This window comes from Canis lupus, chromosome 16, assembly GCF_011100685.1.
Source record: "Canis lupus familiaris isolate Mischka breed German Shepherd chromosome 16, alternate assembly UU_Cfam_GSD_1.0, whole genome shotgun sequence".
NCBI lineage: Eukaryota > Metazoa > Chordata > Mammalia > Carnivora > Canidae > Canis > Canis lupus.
The window spans coordinates 56,629,305-56,653,298 of record NC_049237.1 but is presented as its reverse complement, the minus strand read 5'-3'; the positions used below and the strand labels follow the sequence as shown (position 1 = coordinate 56,653,298).

General features: G+C 43.7%; 1 long non-coding RNA gene across 2 annotated transcripts in view; it reads right to left on the bottom strand.

The window, feature by feature from the left end:
- Positions 1-23,994, bottom strand: part of LOC106559858 — a 41,987-nt gene that overhangs the window by 5,520 nt on the left and 12,473 nt on the right. Inside the window, exon 2 of one of the 2 annotated variants that reach the window (XR_005371719.1) lies at positions 9,244-9,687. This is a non-coding gene — a long non-coding RNA (uncharacterized LOC106559858). Of the gene's footprint in view, positions 1-9,196; positions 9,688-23,994 lie in introns of those variants that run through there. The other variant, XR_005371718.1, reaches the window with a different exon arrangement.

Genomic DNA, 23,994 nt, shown 5'->3' with positions numbered 1-23,994 from the left:
TGCTAGTGTTATTCAAATCTACATGATTAGTTTTAATCTCCATGTTTAGTCACAGAGAGGGCTGTTGAAGTGCTGAACTTTGTTAGTGGATTTTTCTTTCTGGGTCATGCAAAAGGACTTATTTTTGCTTATATGGCCCGTGAATATATCATCATCATAATGTTATATTACTTTCCGTTTCTCAACTGATAGCTTTGTGTCCGTAACGATGTAACCTACCCATTGCCTTTTCTATACAGATCATTGATTCCTCACAGTAATGAGCAGGTCTGTATCTGTCCCTAAATCAGTCTCTCATGCATGTGCCCGTTGTAGGATATATAATATTTTAAAAATTACCATGCGCTTCTCCTTTATAAAATGCTGTGTTACTTTTCCCTATCTTGGACTTAAACTCTCAAAGTTGGATTTAATTATTGGCCAATGCCTAGGCTTCTTCTCCTACCATCTGGAACAAATTATTTGAATCCTAAATCCCTGAGGCTAATGACAGCCTGAATACCAACTGACCAGTAAGTTGAGAACTTCTGAGTGAACAGAGCCAATAGCTCTCTGAAGTCTTAGGGTTTATAAAAGACGACACTTCTGCCTCTGATACACAGAGACTGCTAATGAAGTCTGTATCACAAATAGGGACCCCTGAAGAGAAGAGGGGCAGTGAGGTGCAGATAATAAGAAATAGAAATATTGTCTTCACAAGGATAAAACGGCTCAGAATAGGGATGGTTGGTCTATGAGTTAAGGACTTGTGAGGAATATCTGAGAAGAGAAAATGTATTTTAAAAACAAGGATGACTATATGTCTGTTCTCAAGAGATAGGCAATACAAGTTTGAATTAAAGTTGAGGTTGTCAAAGTGACTTTTTCACATCAATCCTCAGCTAAATAACTCTGTCGTGATCTTTCACTTACTTTATCTTCTTTCTACATACACTCTATATTTGATACTAACCTAACAAACTCTGATTATGGATTCTGTAGTTCCTGCAAGGGCTCTTTTCAAAAGGCAAAACCTCCTAGTAAAAAAATAAACGTCATTTAATTTTGAAAGATCTTTTGAATAGATTCTGCTTGTTTTAGAACCTAACGCGTTGGACATGAAGTCGTCCTTCTATTCAATACCCAAGAAGCATTCTTCATTTCTTCAAGGCTGTATCCAGACTGTCCTACGGAGTCTCTCTCAAACAGATGAGGCATAATTTACATAAGAAAAAAGGGATATGCCAGCTAGTGATGTCGCTCTAATGCCACAGGAACTGGAGGAAGAAAGTGGTCATCTACCAGAGGGACCAGGAAACTTTATAAGAAGGGAAAATCAGTGGAAATTAGTCTTGAAAGGATACAGATTGGAAACTCTATTCAGGGCAAAATGTAGACAGGACATTAGAAGAAGGAATTCCAAAGAAGGAAATCACAAGAAAGTGCAAAGAAAGACACTGAGGGGATTATAAGAAGAGTTGAGTTTGAGCATAAAGCCAATGGCTGAGATTAATAAACAGTTTTTAAGTATGGTTGGAGCGATAACATACAAATCTTGAGCAATCAACTAAGAGAAGTAGGCTATTCTAAGAAAATGGAGTTTAAAAATGGAAATTATAGGATCAAGGCCATGACTATGAACAATTAATCTGGCAACTCCTGCAAAATTGTTTGCAGAACACCTCCACTGTGGCTGTAAAACAGTAGTGATGACTATAAGTATTGTTTAGAGCTACATTCATCAGCTCTTGCTACGTCGTGGTGCCGTTAACAACTGGTCCCCAAACTTATGTGGCTTAGAATCACAGAAGTTTATTTCTCAGTTACACTGCAATTTCTTCACCAGTCAAGAGCAACTGTGTTCCACATCATTTTATTTCAGGCTAAGGGAAATATCCTACCTGAAAAATGCTAGTCTGTGGAAGAGAGAACAGAGCACAGTTGCTCACCCAGCCTCTGCTTAGACAGAACAAACATCCCTTCTCGTTGCAAATCCAAGCCTGAGAGTAATGAGTGGGTCATCAGTGGGCCCCTCCTGCCATCTGGAGTTAGCCATGGCAATGAGACTGAGCAGGAAGCTACCTTTGTTGTTTTTGAGCTCCAGCATGTAACTGCTATTACAAAACAGCATGACACTTGCCTTCGTGGTCCCCATTCATGGTCCCCTACCATTCCAGGTTGGATATGTAATATCAGAAAGAAAGGACAATCTTGTCACTGTGAGAATTTGGATTTAATCAACCAGCCCACCATGACTTACCAACTTTGAGGCTATGCTGGGAGATAAAGCAACTCAGCTGTACTAGTGAGGAGTACAGTATGTATGAACTCAGACCCTTGCCTGTTTGGCTTCAGTGGCCACGTCCATTCCTTTATGCCACACTCCTTTTACTTGCCAATGGATAAAAAGTGACTAACTTGGCAGCAGCACATAAATGAGAAAGGAAGCTAGCTATTAGTCTAGTGTAAATTAGTCTTAATCTGACAAGGAATAGGGGGCTGAGGAGAGAGAGGACCAACAACAAGGCAGAAGTGATGGAAGAGCAAAGTCAGCTCTGAGGACTCAGCGTTGGAGGATGTTAGTAGAACAGAAACCATGAAGCACAGGTGTGAGAGGAGTCCTGTTAACCAGTAAGGAAGAATTAGCAGGGCCACAAATGAAGATCCTGGAAGACAGCTAGAAGGGCAGAAGGGAGTCACAGAAGGAAGCCACAGCCTCAGAAGAAATACCAGCGGGTCATTCACATCGAAGTAAGATACAATAGCAACAAACAGGGATGAGATTGGTAGCAGACACAGACAGGAGCCAGAAAGGACAAATCAGGAAGTGAGAAAAGGTGGCATCATTCGGGGGTAGAAACCATCCAGGCAAGCAGAGGAGCCAAAAGGTGTAGAGGGAAACTATGCAGCGCTCATCAGCATTGGTGGAGACCCAAAGACAGAGCGGGGCCATCGGTGATGGGCCATGGCCAAGATGGAAACTGTCGCTTCGTGGGGAGTAGACACTATATGCATTGACTCGTGTTGACCCTGGTCATAAAAATAAGTCAGAGAGGAGGGAAGTTCATATAATGAAGCTGAGAACAGGCCCAACAAAACAGTGCACACCATTTAATGGACTCACACCGGCTCTCAGTGAGCCCCACACTGAGTCAGTGGGCATATGGCTTCGCTCAGGTCATGATCTCAGGGTCCCGGGACTAAGTCCTGCATCGAGCTCTCTGCTTGGCGGGTATCTACTTCTCCCTCTCCTCCCCTTCCCCAGCTCATGCTCGCTCTCTCTCAAATAAATAAAATCTTAAACAAAAACAGAAGAAGAAAATCAGTTACTTAGAAGCAACGTAGTTCATCAATTTAAATATAGTAATTCTTTCCTGGGAGTCTTCTTTTCCGAATTACTGTGTGTGGTGATAAATATTCTCAACAACATGATTAGGAAAGAACAATCACTTCCGTAGCTCTGGTTCCCCTATCAACCCTCAATATAAACTTGTAGCATCCCATGAAAGAGAACACAGAGCAATTATTTGAGTGGGTAGCCGAGAATATTTATTTGCCTTTTTTTTTTTTTTTTTTTTTTTTTTTTTTTGCATTTTGTTAGTTTGCTATCTTTTTTTTTATTTTAGGATGGGGGAGAAAAGTGTATTGGAGGGAGAGGAGAGGGGGACTCTGGAGGAGATGAAGGATTGGCAGCGCAGACCAGAAGATGGCCGGCTGGGTCCAGGGCCCAGTGAGTCAGAAAACGATGGCGTCCGTAGCCAACGGGCAGAAGGAGAGGCTGTTCTGGAAAAAGAGGGTCACCCGCCCTCTTACGCCAGAAGAGAGATGAGTGTATGGTCATATAGCCAATGACAGGTTTACACACAGGGGGGTTGAGCTGTAATAGAACGAACCCTTGGGCCACCGGGTGGCTCAGCGGTTGAGCATCTGTCTTCACCTCAGGGTGTGACCCGGGGTCTCAGGATCGAGCCCCACATTGGGCTCCCTGAAGGGAGCCTGCTTCTCCCTCTGCCTGGGTCTCTGCCCCTCTCTCTCTCTCGTGAATAAATAAAATCTTAAAAAAAAAAAACTAACCCAATGAGTTGAATTCCTCAATAAATTGTTTACCCAGCAAGCCTAGGGACCTATTAGCTGCTTATTGAATTAGATAAATTTGGTTCTTTTTCCTTCCACACAGCAGTCCTATCCTAGCCAATGAAACGCAAAGTAAAACTGCAGCTAGAGCACTGGAAGACCCTCAGGAGGTGGGATTTTATCACGCTCTGGGAGTTGCTCATTTTAGGCAGCCAGTATATGCCTTCCCAGCCCACAAGTCTGAGCCCTTTTCTTTCTTCCTTTTTTCTTCTTTTTTTTTTTTACGACTTGCTTTTGGTTTCTCCCTCGTGTCACCCTCTCTCAGGATGACAAGTGTAAATGGGATCCAAAATAAGTGAGGAAATAACGCTGTGGATGTCAGTGCCCAGAGGCTGGCATCCCCTCCCGCACCGTGAGCATAGCGAGCGCGTAATCTGGGGCAAGCGGGGAGGAGGGGAGGAGGGCAGGGAGGCTGCACCTTTGAGGTTCCTCTCGCAGGCCCTGCCCTCGCAGACCCGCCCTAATAGTGCCAAGGAGCCTGGGGTGGCTCCTTCTAGGGCGGCTCAGCAAGGGGGGGTGGGGGGCTGCGGAGGGGGCCAGGAAGGGAGCACGGGTGGGGGGGGCCTGCAGAGGGGGGCCCAAGAGGGGGGCCCCGGGAGGGGGGCTGGGCTGCAGAGGGGGTCCAGGAAGGGGGTATGGGGGGCCAGGAAGGGGGTGGGGGGGCCATGGAGGGGGTGCCGGGAGGGGGGCGCTGGAGGGGGAGAGGGCTGTGGAGGGGGGGCCAGGAAGGGGGTACGGGGGGCTGCGGAGGGGGGGCCAGGAAGGGGGGTGCCGGGCATGGTCGGCACCAGGGTGGGGGTGCCGCAGCCGAGCAGCCTGCCCTGGGCCGGGGGGGGGGGGGGGACCTCGGCCCCCACACTAACCCATCTGGCACAGGCCGGGCACCGGAGAGCAAGGCATCTGCTGAGAGTTCACCTCTGGGGCGGTGGCCCAGGCCTCCCGGTGATGGGGAGGCAGCCTCAGGGGTCTGTTCCGTCATTAGGGCCCCACCCTGAGGACCTGATCACCCTGCATGGCCCCGCTGCCAGCACCATCACCTTGGGGGTGACCCCATCAACACAGCGTCCCAGGGTTGCGGCCCCTAATGGGCACCGTGGGCTGGCTGCGCGGCTTCCATCCGTTCAGGTCACACCCCTTATCCAAACAGAGAATAGTACAAAAGGAAGAGATCGCCAGGTGTGATGCTAAGTGGTGGCCTGAGGGGGTAAGGACAGAGCTCTGAGGTACCCCCGAGGCACCCCAACTGCCCTTCTTATGCCCCCCGGTCCAGCATTTTACTTTTCTCTCCCCCTCCCCCGCCCAGAAGCTGGGACATGCAATGCCAGAGGCTGATCCTGGACCAAGGGAATCACAGGCCGTCACCCAGGTGAGGACAACACCAGGTACCCTTTGACACCAACCTCCCACGGCTTCACCTTACATCAGAGTCTGTGGAGGCCCGGAGAAGCTGACTCCTGTGTCCTCGGCTCCCTGGTGACCAAAGCTCCATTCTCCTGAAGTCAGAGGGGCTCCCTGGCCACAGGCCCGGCAGGACAGACACCCAAATGCTACCATCCAGCCTGGGCCACCTCACTCAGAACTGCCCCTTCCAGGCTTGCAGCAGGGCAAGCACAGGAGAAGACGCTAAGGAAGGGGCTCTGCTCCTTAGAACTTAGAAGCTGGGAAGTTCTAAAACCACCAGCACAGGTGAGGCCTTCATCTCTTCCGGCCTTTTACTGATTCTATTTCAGCCCTAGAAATAATCACGCTGTTTTGAGGGCTTCCTTGGTGGTGTCCAGTCGCTCCTACTGTAGCCCCTCACCCGTGCGTGTAGTTGCAATCATGCCCTGTCTCCAGGGGAGCCAGTCGGGGCTCAGATGCGCAGAGGAAACATGCCCCAGCTGCTAAGTCAGCTCTGGGAGCTGCTCTCAAAGGAAGAATCAAAACCTTCAAGTGCTCCCCAAAGGAGAGTTTTCAGTACAAAGGTCATAGTAACCAAGGTGTCCTGTCCAGGGTACAGGAGCATTAAGGAACTGGAACACCTGCACCTGGGTAACCACAACAACATTCCTACAGGGATACCAGCCACTCTCTCCCCACCCCAACCCTCATTGGGGGCACCCACCTTCCCTGCCCCATTGCTGCTCAGTTCAGGCATGCGACATGTGACATGCTCGCGCCCAGGGGACATGAGTAGATGCAACACACCAAGAACTGAAGGTGTGCTTCAAGGTTGGGTTTGCCCTTCTGGGCTCTGCCACCATGATGAGGAGAGCTTCCCAGGGCAGCTGCCACCCCTTTGTCCACCGTCCATCCTGTGGGGCCAACACGAGCCAGCCCTCCAGCAAGACCTAGATCCGACCAGACCTGCAAGGGGGAAGCAGAGCCAGTAGGCTGATCCCAGGCTGAAGGGTCCAGCCTGCAGCCAACACTCAGACACAGTCATGACAATAAACAACTGCTACTCACAGCCATGGATTCAGGGTAACCTGTGACATAGTACAAGAGTGGCAAGAGTGGCAAGAGTGGCCTGAGCCACAGACCTGCTGGAAAGCTAAATCATACATATTTATTTGTTAAGCACAGAATGAGCACAGGCAAGAGAAAATTTTTAAAACTCTGTGTTTAATAACTGAAGGCAGGCTCGCTGATGCATCCAAGAGCAGAAATGGTCTCACAGGGGAGAGCAGAGCACCTGAAGTAACAGGACTCCCTTTCGTTGTGCCCGACCCTGTGTTCTGAGGGACCTCCTTGTCTTGCAGCAGCAAGACTTTTTCTTTCCCCCCTTATTCCATGGCAGGCCCACCCCTCTCCATCAGGGACTATTTCTTTAAACATGTTGGTTTGGAAAAGGTGATGGATAAGGAAGGTCCAACACCCACACAAGGACCCCTCTGTTTCTTGCAGAGGACCACGTATTACTGGAGGCCCAGTCTTACTCTCAAATACCTAAGTGATTTATCAAAGACCCAGCATACTGATGGCATCACCTATATCCTATTTCTTTGTATCGACGAAGAGATGACAGTTTACAATAACTGACTTGGGCTCCTAACAATAGTAAAGAGTGAATATAAGGCTTCTAGACTAGTAGTGATTCGAACAGCCTCTCACAGTGACTGTTTTAAAAGTCCTGAAAACTTTGTATGGTGTTCAGTCAGTTCGAAATCAGGAAAAAGCAATTGTATCATTTAAGCCAGTACTCTTGGAGGCAGAGGACACCTTGGGATAAGATGAAAATAGAATGCAGAAGAATTCTTTACAGACTGAGTGTGCATGTTCATCCAAAACCCATCCTTGCTCCCACAAACAATGCTGCTATCAGCAACAAACCCAAAGTATACAAATAATTACACCTTCTGAAACAGGAAATGTCTAGATCCGGCAGTGAGTTGGCATCAGACCATCAAATTAAATTTTGGAAGATAATGAAGTGGCTTAATGCTTTGAAAGGGCATTTGCAGTCGGCATTTTGTTGGATACACGGGGTAAATGCAAACCCAGGTAGTTGGGACAAGGCCTGTCCACTGGCAAGGGCATGAACACGTACAGGGCCTGGGTCCTCTGCTGTTCAGTCCCTAGGGTGCTGCTCTGTGACCTTTGCATATTACTCCCTATCTCAGAGTTTGAGTCTTCACATGTGTGAAATAAGAAGATGGATTGGAACATCCCTTAGCTCTTCCAATTTGGAGATTCTTTGATTTTGTATCTGATGAATAAGATTCAGCAAATGTTCGTTCTATGGTCTGGTCTCCCTTGGACTCAATGACCTGTTTTGTTCCTGCCCATGAGGCATGTGCATTTAATACTCTAAACCACCCTATGGAGTTGAGTCTCCAAAGGCAGAAATGGCAGTTCAAACAAAATAATGTTAGGGTCAAAATGAGGATGTGAGAAAACTACAGTTCAGACTCAAAGATCAGAGCTCTTTCTACTAACCAGTGCCACTTTAAAAAATAAAAAAAAGCAGAGTATTTTATAAGGTGAAAAATGTGGGGAGGGACCCAAGGAAGAGATGTGGATGGAGACTGCAGCTCTGAGGACATAGCTTGCATGCCAGACAGATGACATTTCTAACATGAGATTAATTCCACCCGTGTACGAACAGAAATTGTTCTCTCTTTGTCATGTCCCATCTGTCATATTTAAGCATATTACTTACCAGAAGTAAAGAAGAATTACCCCAAAAATCCCAACTGAAAAAAGTTACAGGTTTCCTATTAAATACTAAGCCATTTTCCTCTAGAAATGAATGGGATTTGTAACATAAAAATAAGAAAAGTTCACTCCATTCAAACAAAAATATTATGAGGACAAATCTGTCCCTAACAGAATTTCCAGAAAGTAGATAAGGCGTATTTTAGCATTTGGTCTTAAAAGAGGGACTTAGGATTCAATTCAAGTTGCTTCATTACATCTTCCCCCAAGTAATTGTTAGCACCGTATGTAGAACCCAAATCCTAATAGAAAAAAAAAAAATTAAGCCATGAAAAAAGATGTCAGAATTAATACTGATGTATATAAAATGACCAATAACTTTCATTCCACTAAACTTCATAACTCACGAAAGGAAAAATATTCCTTTGTTTAGTGCAAATAAGTATCTCATTTATTTTTTAAAGGAGCCACTGAGAGGGGGAAAAATGCAGATGATTTATCTTTCTTCCACCTTATTTAAACAGCTGCTGGCACAGGACAAAAAAAAAAAAAAAAAAACAGGAAAAGAAAATCTCTGGCTTCCACTGCTGCCTCTGAGGAGCCCCCCAGGGGTCCTTCCTCATGTTACATATCAAAACCCTTGTTTGAAAATTAGAGTAGAGACTGAGTTGAACAGTACACTGAAACAGGGATTTAAGATGTTACAAATAAAACAACTTGTTTATATTGTACAGTGAATGTGTTTTACATACTCTTAGGCTTCGGGGGGAAATCGCTTTCATAAGACATGCTTATTCACACCAAACACATTTATCAATTAAACTGAATATAATCCCCCAAATCAAAATTAAATCTTGCGCTAAGACAGAACACCTTCACCAAATTACACCCACACATATGCACAGAAGAGGAAGATCATTCATTACAACTGACCAACAAACGCATATTTTGCAAGCTTATGTTTTATATGTTTTATCACGAGTAAGTGCACACCTTAAAATCAGATGACTTATCACCATGAGGAAGGTGGTGGTTGAGTTTCTCAAATGCAGGTATCATTATCTCAGGGGTTCGAAGACACGTGGTGGGGGGAAGAAGGACAAATTCATGACATTAATATTGTGCATCTTCCTGGAGCATCAGCTTTTCTGAAAGACATGGGGTAGGTTAGTAAGAATCCTTTCTCTTGCAGGTACCTGAAGGCCCAAACTCACAGTCTTAGGAACGTCTCATCATCCTACATGGCAGCGGGTCCACAAAGCAGGTGGCTCCAAGGTGGGTTAATCCAGAGACTCCGTGATACCACAACAGGTCTCTCCATTCTTTATCATTTTGCTTGGTCAATGTTCCCAACAGGGGCCTTCTCCCCTGGCTGGCTCTCTAGTTTTACACGATAACTACCACAGGCCCAGATAACGCATCCAGATACAAAAATGGCTGGAAAAGAATAGTAAGTCACTATTTTTTTAAGAACAAGGGCAATTTTTCCAGTACTGCCCGTCCAAGTAACATGGGCACACCCAAGTATATGACTATATATAATTATGAGATTCCCATGAGCCACTTCGATGAATCAGTACTGACCCTGTGCTGGAGACAGAATCATCTTTCCTGTGTACATGGAAAGATACTGCAGGAAAGGACTCTCTCCGAGGGCCGGTACAATAGGAATAGGGCACCCAATAGAGGTTGCTTCGGGATGCTTGGGGTTAGGAGAAATGCCAAGGAAGTGGAAATGGCCAAGGGTCATTCCTCCTCAGAGCTTCACAACCAGCCACATCGATAGGAACTCAGCAAGCAGGCGCTTCTGGCTGTAAGATGCTTCGTGGGACAGGACTCCAGAAAACACTTTTGGCATCTGCCCCGTGCCTCACCCTTGGCCTTAATTCCAGTCCTGGTTTGCTTCTGTTTCTTGACCCAAGAATCATGACCACAACAAAATGCTAGGTCAACTCTTAACTCTCCTCTCAAGTCTCCACCGAAAGCAGCACTTGCTCCTTTTTCACTATTCCGTAATGTGTTCTACCTATGTATTCCATTCACAGCATCATCCCCTAGATTTTAGGAAAATGTGAGATGCCTAAAGAATGAATATATACATTATTAATAATCCCAAGAGAAGACCTATGTAGTGGAAAAAGCACAGCCTTCGGAATAAAAAAAAACTGGATTCACTGACTGGCTGTTTCATTTGCTGGAAGCATAACCTCCTGTGAATACATTAACCTTTCTGGTCCTCAATATTCAAATCTTAAAATGGAATAGTAACAGAGGGCTTGCTTTTGTAAAGATTAAATTACAAGATATGGAAAGGACTAGTAATACGTGGGGGTCAAAAATATTTTTGGGATACATATAAACACTCAGCTGTTGAAGAGGAAAGCAGCCAATGTTTTAGGTGTAGGTATAAACACTCATATTATCATTATATACCATCTGGCATAGAGTGTGGCTTTTCAGTTTGCAAAGCATTTTCACCTACACTGTTTCATTTAATGCCAAAAGATGCAAGATGTTCATTTTACAAATGAGGAAATGAGTTTTAGAGAAGTTAAATGTCTCAGCTAAAGTGTTGCAAAAGAAAAAAAAAAAGTGTCTCCCCCCTCAAAAAAAAAGCACTGAGTACTTTCTATTTCCTTGGTCCAGCTATTAAAATTCCCACAATAGCAAGTTATTTCTCTCAAACCGGAATATGAGGTCTTTGAAAATAGAGGTCATTTATGTCTGCGTGTCACAGGCACATAAAGAGTTCTCAATAATGATTCAATAAGTGAATGAATAAAATAAAATTTTAAACAGGGAACAAAGTCAGATTTCAATATAGTAGGTAAAGGCCCTCACTCTGAAACCAGGACATGCAGGGTCCTACCCTTCCTTCACCTCCTACCAGCCATAGAACCCTGGCTAAGTTACCTCACCTAATTTGTACTTTGTTTTGTCTTTGGGAAAGTGTAAATAATAACCACATAGGTGTAGGAGAAGGAAAAAGAATTCATGACTAAAATATGGTTAGCACTTAGAGTCTGGGACACAAAAAACACTCAGCAGAATAGGGGTATTACTCTATACTACTATTCTCATCATCATCAATGAATTATACACCGTCTTAATCCGCATGGGCTGCCATAACAAAGTACCATAAAGTGGGTGACTGAAACAACAGAAATGCATTTCTCACAGTTCTAGCACCTGCGAGACTGAAATCTGGGTTCTAGAATTACCAGGTTCTGGGGAGGGCTCTCTTTCTGGCTTGTACATGGCCAGCTTCTTGCTGTGTCCTCACAAAGCAGAAAGAGGAGGAGAAAGAGCACAAGCTCTGTGATGGCTCTTCTTATAAGGGTGCTAACTTCCAACCTCACGACATCATTAGAGCCTAACCACATTCAAAAGCTGATCCCCAAACACCATCATATTGGGACTTCAACATAGGAATTTTGTGGAGACCCAAACGTTGAGTCCATGACACACAGCAATAGGCATCTCCCCCCAAAAAAGCAAAGGCTAAAAGTCTAGCTATCCAGGAAGGACCTAGCAGATAGGTCAGAAAGACAAGAGGTTCATCCTCGGGAAGGTCCCCAAGAGCCAGGAAGGGTACATGGAGTAGATGCAGTGTATTCAGACCACTAGTCCAAAGCCTATAGACCCAAGTTATCAGCAAAGGCAGCCCAAGCTAAGACAGCGGGCAGACTGCCACCTGTACGACTCCCCAGTGAGCACCTTCATACATATCCCTTATGTGTAACTTCTCATAGAGATGATCACCTGGACTCCAAGGACACAGAACATTCAGGAACTCACAGAGGAAGCAGATTATCACATAGTGTCTTTGTTCAATAGACCAGCTGTCCTCTCTGACCCCACACAGCATCTTAGACCTTGAAGAACACTGAAGCCATTTGGCAAGAGGTTCCCTCCAGGTCTCTGCAAGTTTCCTCATTATGAATAAGCTACTGCCCATCCTCCTCCTCCTGCTCCCAATCATCTTGGGGCATGGCTTAGCTTGTAGTTTTTCCAATTCTGTCCGCAGACTGAGTTTCACTGCAAAGAATGCAAAGATCTTCATGGGTGACTCACAGCAAGAATTTGTCATAGCCCCAGCTTATCATGGAGGGGGAGAAAGCTCCACCAATCAACAAGACGACCAAAGATATTTTTTTCAGGCTGGTACTATAACCCGAAGAGAATACCTCCAGGCAAGGCAATCTTCAAGGATACTCCAAAATTTCCTGCAAATGATCAAAGACACAGACTATTGACTTAGAATTGGTGCTGGTGCTGATAAACACCGCACACCACAGCCTCTGACAGCCTCGCGCACCAGCACATGTGCTCAGTGGAGACAAGGGGGTTATCTTCCAAAACAACTTTAAACAAACAACGATTTTACTGTTTTCCTTCCTGATTTAGTCATATAATGGCTTGCATGGGTGAGGTTTGTGATCATTGTTTTTGATGAATGGTACTTGGTAAATAAACTTGGAATCAGAGAAGATTCAGTCTTGTGAAGCTCAAATGGAACTCAAGATGAAGAAGAATGGAAGATTAAAAAAAAAAAAAAAGATCACAAGGGAATAAAGATGCTCTGACCTGCCTAAGAAGGAAAATAAGATATCTCTGATGCTTTTCCATGATACTCTCATAATAGAACTAGTGAATTTAATCTTCTGAAACTGAATAATCAAGTTACCTGCTCAATGGAATCAATCTCCTAGCAAGATACAGCTTCTAGCTACCTTCGTGTTAAGAGAATATTCCTAACATATACATATTACTCTTCCCTAGTTTTTTTTTTTTGCTTTTAACTCCATAATCTCATGCTTAGATCTACTGCACATCAACGAAGCTGAGAATCAAAATGCAGAACTTAAGTACAAACTATGCAGACAAAACACATAATGAATTGTCCATTCTTCTTATGTTATACTTGTTCTTGCTGATTTTCTCAAGTTTCTGTATTTCCTATGTCTCTTATTTATAGTAAGACTAAATATACCCAAATAAACATATTTTAATGAACACAAGAAGTAACCCAGGAAAAAAAAAAAAAGTATACCATACCCAGAAAGAAAAGGCTACACTGGTTTTAAAGTGTCCTAATTCTCTTACCATGTACTTGAGATCAATACATGTCCAATCATTTACATAGCCTGCGGCATTCCTCAAATGACACTAAGATGTCCTGAATCGTTACTGGTCATAATAGGAGTAGAATAAGAGAGAGAGATTCAGTAGCTCTGTTTGCAAATGAGAATAAAGAAAGAGAGGGAGTCCCGAAGTGTCTTGAAGCATTCTGACGTAGAAATTCATGCAAGAGAAACATGAAAGAACAGAGTGTCCACCTGTTCTTCTGCAGGAGGCATTTGATAACCGCCAACAAGTCTGAGATCTCATTTACGGTCACACAGAGAAGCAAGAGATCTCACTTATGGTCACACAGAGAACCGTGACCCAACTAATCCCTTTCCCCCCTTTATGTCACTGCTTCTAATAGGTAGAAAGACATCACGGATAACAATGCTTTCGCTCTCAGTGAACAGACTTAGGCAACGTTGTCGAATGTCAACTCGGTGACATCAAGCCACGGCAGGTGTGGGAAATGCAGAGAAAACCATTAAGAGTTTGCTATTTTAAGATTTTAGTGGCTCAGCATTCTGTGGCTGCAACACAAGTCAGTAATGACAACACAACGTAGACAGTATTGGAGGCCGAGGACAAATGTGAAGGAACAAGTCATTGTGAGGTTGAATCACTGGTTCTAATTTCACCCCTGTAATTCTGCATTCACATGTGACTTTGGGTTTGGCCACGTGGCTGTGCCTGATGAGATACTACTGATGGGAACAGAGATTTAAACTGTGTTTGCAAGGCTGGGATGGCCCTCCTGCACTTCTTGCATCATCCCTTTAGTCCAGGCTGATGAACAAGACCTAAGAGTGTGGGTCTGGGCCAGAGCAGGAGTCACACCTGGAGCTGGGATCACAACAGCCTCCACATCCCCCAGAGGAGTGGCCCAGTTGAACTGAACACCTGCTTACTCCCTTATGTCACTGAGTCTTCATGAGTATTTGCTATACACCCATGTGAATGATGGAGCCATTGGTATTGGGGGTGGGGGGAAGGGTAGTACAGTAACAAAACCCAAAATATGCTTTGGGGCTGGGTGAGTTAAAGGCCCATTCCAGAGAACTAGAAAATGATTCTCTGTGTCAGGTGGTGGGAAGAAAAATGGGCAAAACTCTCAGTGTTGCTAATTGGAAGATGAAAAATATTAACGAATACGTAGGCTCTGGACGTGTTTCAAGGTCATATGTTTTACGTGAGAGCTGATTGTGATTAGCTACATCTGATAACTCACCATAAGAATAGACCATCCCAGAAAAAAGTCATCTCGCTGGCAAATGTGAAAAGAAAGTAGAGAACCCATATATATTCCAAAACTTTCTTCTTAAGAGATCGACATTGTGATTATGGAAAGACCACGTCAGGATAGAGACCAAATGAGGGGCCTGGTCTGCACACCCCGCAGTTAGAACGTCTGAAAGAAGTGAGCACCTCCTCCTATCGTTGGGCAACACACAGCAAAAGGTCTCACTGAACATCACAGAATAGCCTCGGAGAAACCAAAGTGTGGCTGCAATCACCACAACAAAGGGGAAAAAAAAAAAAAGCATAACTTTCTGCCCTCTGGTTATTCTTGCAGCCATATTATTACCCGCTTATATAGTACACGCGTAAACGTATGGACGACATATACAGGGTAAGTGTGTATGCCAACATGAGGCACTCTCATTGTTCCCTTCTATTTAGGACATTGTTGGGAAAATATACAATACCCTTCCCTACTATTTAACAACTTTCTTACATATATTTAAGTGTAAACTTGCTGTTTTCGATACCAAATAAACATGGGGATATTTTACAGTGGAAACATTCACTCCTGTGTTGTATTTCTTATTTTTTTTTAATTTTTATTTATTTATGGTAGTCACAGAGAGAGAGAGAGAGAGAGGCAGAGACATAGGCAGATGGAGAAGCAGGCTCCATGCACCGGGAAGCCCGATGTGGGATTCGATCCCGGGTCTCCAGGATCGTGCCCTGGGCCAAAGGCAGGCGCCAAACTGCTGCGCCACCCAGGGATCCCCTGTGTTGTATTTCTTAATGGAAGTAATCCACGCTAATAATTGGCATGCAGTCATGTTTACATCATTGGAACAGACCAGAATGAAAGCTATGCATTAATTTTGCTTCAAAGAGAATGATAAAGCATTATTAGCTCATAAAGGCAACCTACCTATCCACAGGTTTTTTAAGCACATGTTTGTGTCATACAAAATAAAAGATAATTTAGGGTGAAGACATTATAATGACATAATGCTCTGAGGTTAAAAAAAAAAAAACAAAATGGCTGTATAAAAGCAAGCACGTAGGCCCATCTGGCACACTTATCCTGCTAAATGACAAGAGTTTGCCGAATATAATCACTTACAAGTAAAAAGTTACCTTGACCTTTACCTGTTTAATATTTCATGTTAAGAGCAGACCACCAGTAAATGTAGGATAATTGCAGTATTCTCAAAGTTGAGAAAGATGATAGAACTAAATATAACCCAAACCACTTGGAAAAATTCTGGTGCCCATCATACACGTCCATACATGAATCACAGGAAATAACGACCAGGGACCCTTGGACGAGGCCATTGTACACATTCAGAGTAGGTGCTACACTGTCACTTGGGTCGAGGCAACAGGTGTCTCCATGTAGGCATAAGAAAATAGCATGGCGCACTCACTGCGGCTCTGGAGCTAAGGCCCAAGAACACTGAAGGAGGTTGCAGTGATTTTTCCATATTTAAAGAGGGACTTAGGATGCTACAATTTCAACCTCTGCAGGAAGAGCTTGGTTGATGCCCTCTTCTCTCTGGGATCACCTACATCAGCAGAAAATCCATTTGGTTCACTTTTGGAGGAGATTTCTAAGAAATGGATTTTCATTTCTGATTGAAGGAAGAATTTTTGCCATTCATCTTAACTACCTTTGTATCTACCAAAACCACACAAAAATATCTCAAATATTCCAAGTCGGGGCTTTTTAATAATAAAATTATCTAGGGCAGTATGTTTTAAATTATGTTATTAACTTTTTCAAAATACTGTAATATTGTAAGTTGATTTGTTGCTAGAATTTCCAGAGACTGACATATTATTACCAAATCGGCTTTTTGCAGAGACTACACAGGCACACCCTTGTCACACACACAGGCACACACAGCCCTTGTTTTACTCCTCTATCAAGCCATCTGTCTCAGAAACAAAAAAGAGAAACTGACATTTTTAATTTTTGTTTTTTGCATTTTCTCTACTTCCCACTTTTTTTTTTTTTTCTTTTGGTTTTAACCTTTTCCATTCATGTTTGAAAAACTACTGCTTTGCTGGAGATTATCTCCAACGACAAAACAAACTGAGAAGTGTTAGTTTATATCCCTTGATAGAACTTCCTAAGTAAAATTGCAATCTTAAGGGATCGCTCAAAAATGTATGTAACATGGATTTTTATTATTTTCAGAGTAAAATTCCATTTATCTATAATCTTTATAGCTAATTATTTTTATTATTATTATTTTAGAGATTTACTTATTCACGAGACACACACAGAGACAGAGACACAGGCAAATGGAGAAGCAGGGCCCCTGAAGGGAGCCTAATGTGGGACCTGATCCCAGATCCCAGAACCAAGCCCTAAGCCGAAGGTGAATGCCTAACCACTAAGCCACCCAGGCATCCCTAGCTAATTATTTCTAGATAAAAAGTTAATAAATTTTTTAAATCCAAAAAAACCCAATATTATGAATATATTTATTTCAAAACAGTACTACATACATCTCTTCCATAGTTAATATAATTGTACCAAATAGCTGTCTTGCAAAAAACAAAACCAAAAAAAAAAAAAAAACACCCCGGCAACAAGGGATATTTTACATACACCATATTTAATATAGGAAATTGCTATAGAATTTTGGATAAACTGGAAAGTAAAGGATGAGGTTGAGATTATCCAGAGAACAGTGATGTCGAGAGGCCGCATAGCCTGTATTCGAGAGGCCGCACTAGCCTGTATTGACCATACTAACCAGCAATCCTATTTGTGGGAAATTATCCAAAGGACTTGGAATCGCAATCTCAAGGAGATACCTGCACTCATACGTTCACCGAAGCATTACTCACAGCCTAGATATGCAGTCAGCCTGACTGTCCATCGATGGAGGAATAGAAAAAGAAAATGTGGCATACAGATACAGGGGAACATTCAGCCTTAATAAAATGGAGAAATCAGCCCTTTGCAACAAGATGGATGGATCTAGAGGACATTAACTGAAACAAGCCAGACAGAGGGAAAATACCATATGATCTCATTGGTATATATAATCTAAAATAATCAAATGTGTGAAAGTAGAGAGTGGAATGGTGGTTGCCGGGGGCTTGGGGAAGGGGAAATGGGATGGTGAAGGTCAAAGGGTACAAAGTCTCAGTTCCACAAGGGAAGTAGGTTCTGGAGATGCACCACAAACCACAGTGCTTCAGCCAAGAAGACCCTACTGCCTACTGAAAATTCACTTACAATGGTAGATTTTATGTTGGTTCATACAAAAAAGAGAAGTGTCATTGGAGAGCAAGGACAAGAAAGGTGCATCAGTCACAAGTTAGTTTATTGGGCATAGTGATGGCATTTAATAAAGAAAGTATATGTTAAATCCATTGGGGTCATTTAGTAACTGAGGCTCAACCAAGTTAAACTATAGGTCCAAGGTCATTAAAATCTCATAATGGAGGCACAAATCCACATCTATCTGCGTCCAAAGATTGGCATCTAATCCTAGTTCTTTTCCTAAGAGTTATGGTCCCCTCGCTCAGGCGTTGGTTTTCCAGTTTACAAGAAAGACTTCGGATGATTACTGGATATGAGCCTTTTAATGCCTAGTTGATTGCTTCTATCCTTCAGAGGCAAAAGAGATATGTTTTTAAGATTTGGGAAAAAGGAAAATAGATTTGTTTTTATTTTCTTAAGCATGCTTATTTTTACTTCCATTCACTTGTTTACTAATTTAAAAAACATTAACTAAACAAAACCATTTATTATTTAAACAACACAATGTGATGGTTTTGAATATGAGTGAATGTGCTTCATTAAAAGAAAAAACTTTATTCCTTTATAAAATGGCAATTTAGAAACCTGGATCTAAATTCAGTTTGTTTCGTTATTTACTTTCCTGGTTATCGTAAATGAAAAAGCACTGTTACTTCAAAAGTGGAAGGAGGGGATCACTGGCTACACTTACTCTCCTAATCTCCCAAACACACAAAAGTTTAGAAGTATGGCTATGAAGTTATCATCCTCCCTCTGGTATATCAATTTTTCTAATAAATTAGTTGGAAGTTGCACTTTATGTTTGTAAGTGTGTATAAAACATATTGTGGTAAACATAAACAAAGGTAAGTCCTTTGATCATAGATTTCCTTAATATTATGTAGTGAAATGACACTTGACCTGTCTTCTTCCCCAGAAACCATCATCTCCATCAAACCAGGAAAAAAACAACATCAGACGAATCCCAATTTGGGGGGGGGGGGGGGGTTCTAGAAAGTACGCAGCATGCCTTAAAACTCTCAAGGTCATCAAAACCAAAGAAAGTCTGAGAAATTATCAGAGCCAAAAAGATCCCAAGCAGACGCGAAAACTAAATTAGTGTGGTATTCTGGACGGCTGCCTGGAGCAGAAAAGAGAGCATGAAGTAAAAACCAGGGAAATATGAAAAAAAGATGGACCTTAATTAACAATAATGCATCAATATTGATTCGTTAATTGTAACAAATGTACCACACTCATCTAAGATGTTACTGATGGGGGAAACGCTCTGCAGGATACACGGAGACCTTCTGTACCAACTTGGCATTTTTTCCATAAATCCAAAATTGTAAAAAATAAGAATACTTAATATGCTTCATCATTTCAAAGATTTTGAAGTTTATCCCTATTTCCCCCCCATATATGACAAAAGCTTTGACAGCAGACATTTTCTGAAATAAAAATCATGAAATAGTGGATACAACTAAGAACAGAAAAGGAAAAAGGATACAATTATCAAAAAAGGAAAAAGAAAAATCCCAAACCCTCTTTCCAAATTAATAGTCCCTCCCTCCGCAGCAGGTGTGCGATGTTCGGACGTGAAAGCATCGCCTATCCTTGAAGGTCAAATGACGTCTGAGGTTTAGGATGAGCTCCTGCTATCTTCCTGACGTGCATCTGTGCTTGCCTCACTGCTGGTATCCTTGTTCCATAAATTCCACGTGGGAACACTTTTGTTTATTAGTTTTGAAGTCTTCCGAGGGCTGGTTTGGCTAAAATCGGGTCATTTACAGATCCACAGTACCAGACATCGACGACCCAACGTAAAAGCCAACCCATTGCCTGAGGCGCCCTGACCACTGTCCCCTAACGTGGAACCCTCTCTTCTGCGGGATGGCTCGGTCCTCACCACTAGACACAAGTCAGCTGGCCGTGCAACCAGGTGAGGGCACCCATGACCAAAGAAAACTAGTAGAAATTGTTCTATTTAGAAAAAATAATAATAATATGGGAATTAAGTTCTAATATTTTCTTTCTGTATCCAACAGATATTCCCGGGCAGTTCATTTTGGGGATCACCCTCCATATCCCTCGCTTCCGTTGGGTGTCATGATGACCAATAACATTCACATACCTCTTTATTAGGCCAGCCTCAGCCTTATCTCCAAACTCTATGGAGTCTCGGGCTAAATCGCTTCCCGTCATCATCCTTCTCCCCAGTAGGTGTTAGACACATTTAGACATCAGGATAATTTAAAATAGAAGTAGGCAAGGATTTCTTTACTGAAAATAAACCAGTTAGAAACAAACCAAGCAATTATATTAGAGCACAGAGTGTGTGTGTGGAGGTACGTGTGTTTGCACACAAGTGAACAGGTGTATGTATGGACATAGGTGGGCTCTGTGTGCTTCTGCGTGCACGTGTACTGTGTGCACGCACCTGTGTGTATGTGCACATGTGGCTGTGAGCCAGTCACGAGGGCCTTCCAGGGCACGCTCCACCTGCACCAGCTGAGGGGTTTGGAGCAGAGGATGGAGGGATGGAGGGACTGGACTCAGGTTGTGCAAGGATCACTGGGGCCACTCCGTGCAGAATGGGCTCCCGGAGGGATGAAGACAGGCAGAGGGGCCTGCTGCAGACGCGTGTAATGGCCCTAGTCTGGGAACACCACGGCTTGGCCCAGCAGGCTGAGCAGGATGGGAAGAGGCTGAGCCAGAGTCCCAGGTGGAAGTCCTTGATTGGGTCACATATTAGGCGGGAGACCCTGGGTGGGGCACTGAAATGCAGTTTTCTTATCTACTCAATCTGCTTCAGGGCAGCACTACTGGATAAACTGAGGTGCCCGGTCACAAAAACATTCCCTAAACTCTCAACATCTCTGTAATTAAGCATCTCGCTCAGGGTAGGACTTTTTGAACAGCAAGTCACATTAGTGGGTCATGACATTTGTTCAGTGGGTCTCATTCAGCACTTAAATAAAAAAATAACAGAATAAAAGAGAAGGGATTGCACTATTTGGAAAACACTGCTATAGACGGAAGAACAGGGTTAGAAATCAGACAGCCCGACACGCCACACTCTAGGCTGACGTTCTACAAGTCCATTTAGGCTTCGGCTCCAGGATCCTTATCCAAAAAGTTGACATGGTTTTAAAAAAAAAAAAAAAAAAAAAAAAAAAAAAAAAAATTCTAACTCATGGGATTTTGTAATTAAATGAATTAATGCACATAAAGTGCTCGGCAATATATTTGGCATATACTGAGCCCTCAGTAAAATAATTACATGTGATTATTAATTATGGGATAACATGTAAAGAAACACTTTGTAAATGATAATTTGTCAAGTTAGCACCTATCGTCCTTAGGTGATTTGAATAAACACGTGCATGATTTAGAAATACACGCTTTCAAGGATCTATACTTACCCAGTTCTCTTTAGTCACCCAGACCCTAAAGAATAGAAACATGCCCCCAGCATCGGTGGGGTTCCCATCTGTCTCTTATCTATCTTGCCTTTTTGGTAACACTTGCAATTACGAATCCCAAGTGAAAACCAAAGAAAAGAACTCTGAGAGAACATTCCACAACAGGCAGTTATTCAAAGGATCCTAATTCCCCTGCCATTCTCCTCACCTACTGACACTCCCAGAGTCTGCTGAGCCTCCGGGTGCCAGATTCCCTCAAGCTCAAGGTGAGCTCTCCGAGGCCTGGACCCCCCATGCACCAAGTCCAAATAGGACGCCGGGACTGCTTCATTTGACGGTGAGCTGAGCGTGGGACGATCTTCCTTCTTAAGTGGTTGGTTCCAGGATGGCAAGGGGATTCCTATTTACCTTTTTAGTTAATTCTGGTCATGCCCCAGCTTTCTATCCTGTTAAATCCTACACGGAATGGTACCGTCTCCGTGGGAATTTTAACATGCACTCCTTCATCAGGCTGGACCCTCCCTGGTTCCCAAGGAGCTCTCGGGTCCTCTGGGTCCCTTTCTTTTGTTAACTGATGGGGTTGCAAAAGCAGTGGGCAAGTTCAAGGTCCTCTGTGCCATGAATGCAATTCCTGTTTTCCATTCTAGGAGTGATCTTTGATCCTTCTTCTCCTGGGGCCTTTGCCAATCTCCCAAATCCCCTGCGTCTCCAGAAACAATCCACTAAATGAGGTAGAAAAACAGCCCTTCACTACCTTAGGTCGCGGCCTAGCCCTAAAATGCTTCAATGGCGAATGCAGCCTGAAGTCTTCGCGGATGATTAATCAATTTATTATTTCTGTTGATACTTTCTCAAAGCTCACGATTTATGAGCCTTGCCTTGATTACAGCAATTAGTAAATGAAATTGTGTTTGCATTTCCGCGGGCATGTTTACATCGCACAAGCCCTGCTTTCCTCCAGGGGAGCCCGGCAGTAACAGCTCTAATCAGGGCCAATCCCATCAACACACCATCAACACATCTCTAGAAGAGTAGCACAGGTAATTCACTTTTTTCATGCTTTGGGCAAAATTAAGTTTCATGGCCCATAGCACCATGGATATTTCCCTTAGAAAAACCAGCTTGTAAAAATGACTTACTATATAACACGGTGATAAATAGGAAGCAGCACTCATTCACTTCGTGTAGACCAACTAAAAGGATCTTTTAAAGCTCGTGTTCCCCTTCGCATCTAAAATATATTACACCAAATAGCGTTAGCACGTACCGTTTTCTGAAACGCGCACAAGGCATATGCCTCTACACGGTGTCTCTTAAGTGGAGAATCTAAGACCATATTTAACAAAAGAAAGGAGAAAACGGACTGTTTTAAGATCTTAGACTCACATTAAGTTCTCACTGATTTATTTTTCTCTTTCGTTAGGAGATAATTCCCTGTGCGTTCCATTACTTTTCTACAATTACACCCGATGATCACTTTCTATTTTTGTCTGGGAGACTAACACCCAGAGGTGTCTCTGGGTATTCCCGGACGGTGATATAAAATGTGTCGTCCATCCTTCACGTGCAAAAATAAAAAGAAAGCAAAATTGAAGGACAGTGAGCTTCCCTGGCTCAAGTGAAACATTCCATTCGGGTGTTCCTGTGGGATCGAGCCGTTCTTGGAGGCCCGATGGCTGTGGCAGTAGGAAGAGGTGGCCCTTTCCCAAGGCCAGTCCTGCACCTTCCACTCCACTGCTCACGAGCACTTAGAACACACCGTTCCACCCTAGCACCATCAGATTCTCGGGATACGCACTAGACAACGCTCACTCCCTAGGAGAGACCCACATGTGGTTTTTGTGTCAGTCTCTAAATTTGACTTTTACATTAGTTGGTGTAACTAATAACCAGGCAAATGTCCATCCAACTTGGCTCTACCTTTTGAGTGCATTTGCACAAGGGCTTGTGTGCGCAAACACGTACACACGTGTGCATGTGCATTTGCTTGGTTTCTCTGTGGCTGGTGTATTTGCAGTAGACAAGTCACCGTATAACTGCATTTTAAATTATCTTGAAGTCCAAATGTGTCCCACACGTACTGGGGAGAGGGATGGTGGGGTGCAATCAGCCTGGGATTCAACAGAGTTTGGAGATAATGCAAAGACTGGGTCTAAGAAGAACTACTGGAATTGGATTAGTCATCAAGACACAGAATGAAGGTAGAAGGGGAGAGGACTGGTCCCCGAAAGGCAGTGAACGAGCACATCCACCGGATGCAGGAGGAAAATGTGAGGACGTATTTCCTGCCTTTTTTGCTTAACTAAAATTATCGTCACTCTTTTTCACGTAAGGTCATTCATTGGCGCCCTCGCTTGGGAATAGGAAGGCGGGCTGGTGTGTAGCAGGGAGAGGAAGTGAGGCATCCAGTAGGGTGGGGTTCCACGACAGGCAGTGGAGGCTGGGGGCCCCTCAGGCACCGGGCTTGCGTGCAACGTGTGTGAAGTCACAGCGGCTCGCTTGTTCCTGCACAGCAAGCTCACACCTGTCCTAGAACCTGTGCACTCACTCTTCCCTCGGTCTGGAATGTTCCTCCCTGCGTACCAGCCAGGCCCTCGCTCAGATCCCCAGGACTCCACGCATGCGTGGCACGCCTCGAGGCCTCTCCCCCTACCACCCCCGCTGCCCAGCCCTGTCAGCTTCTCTCTGCAACACTCC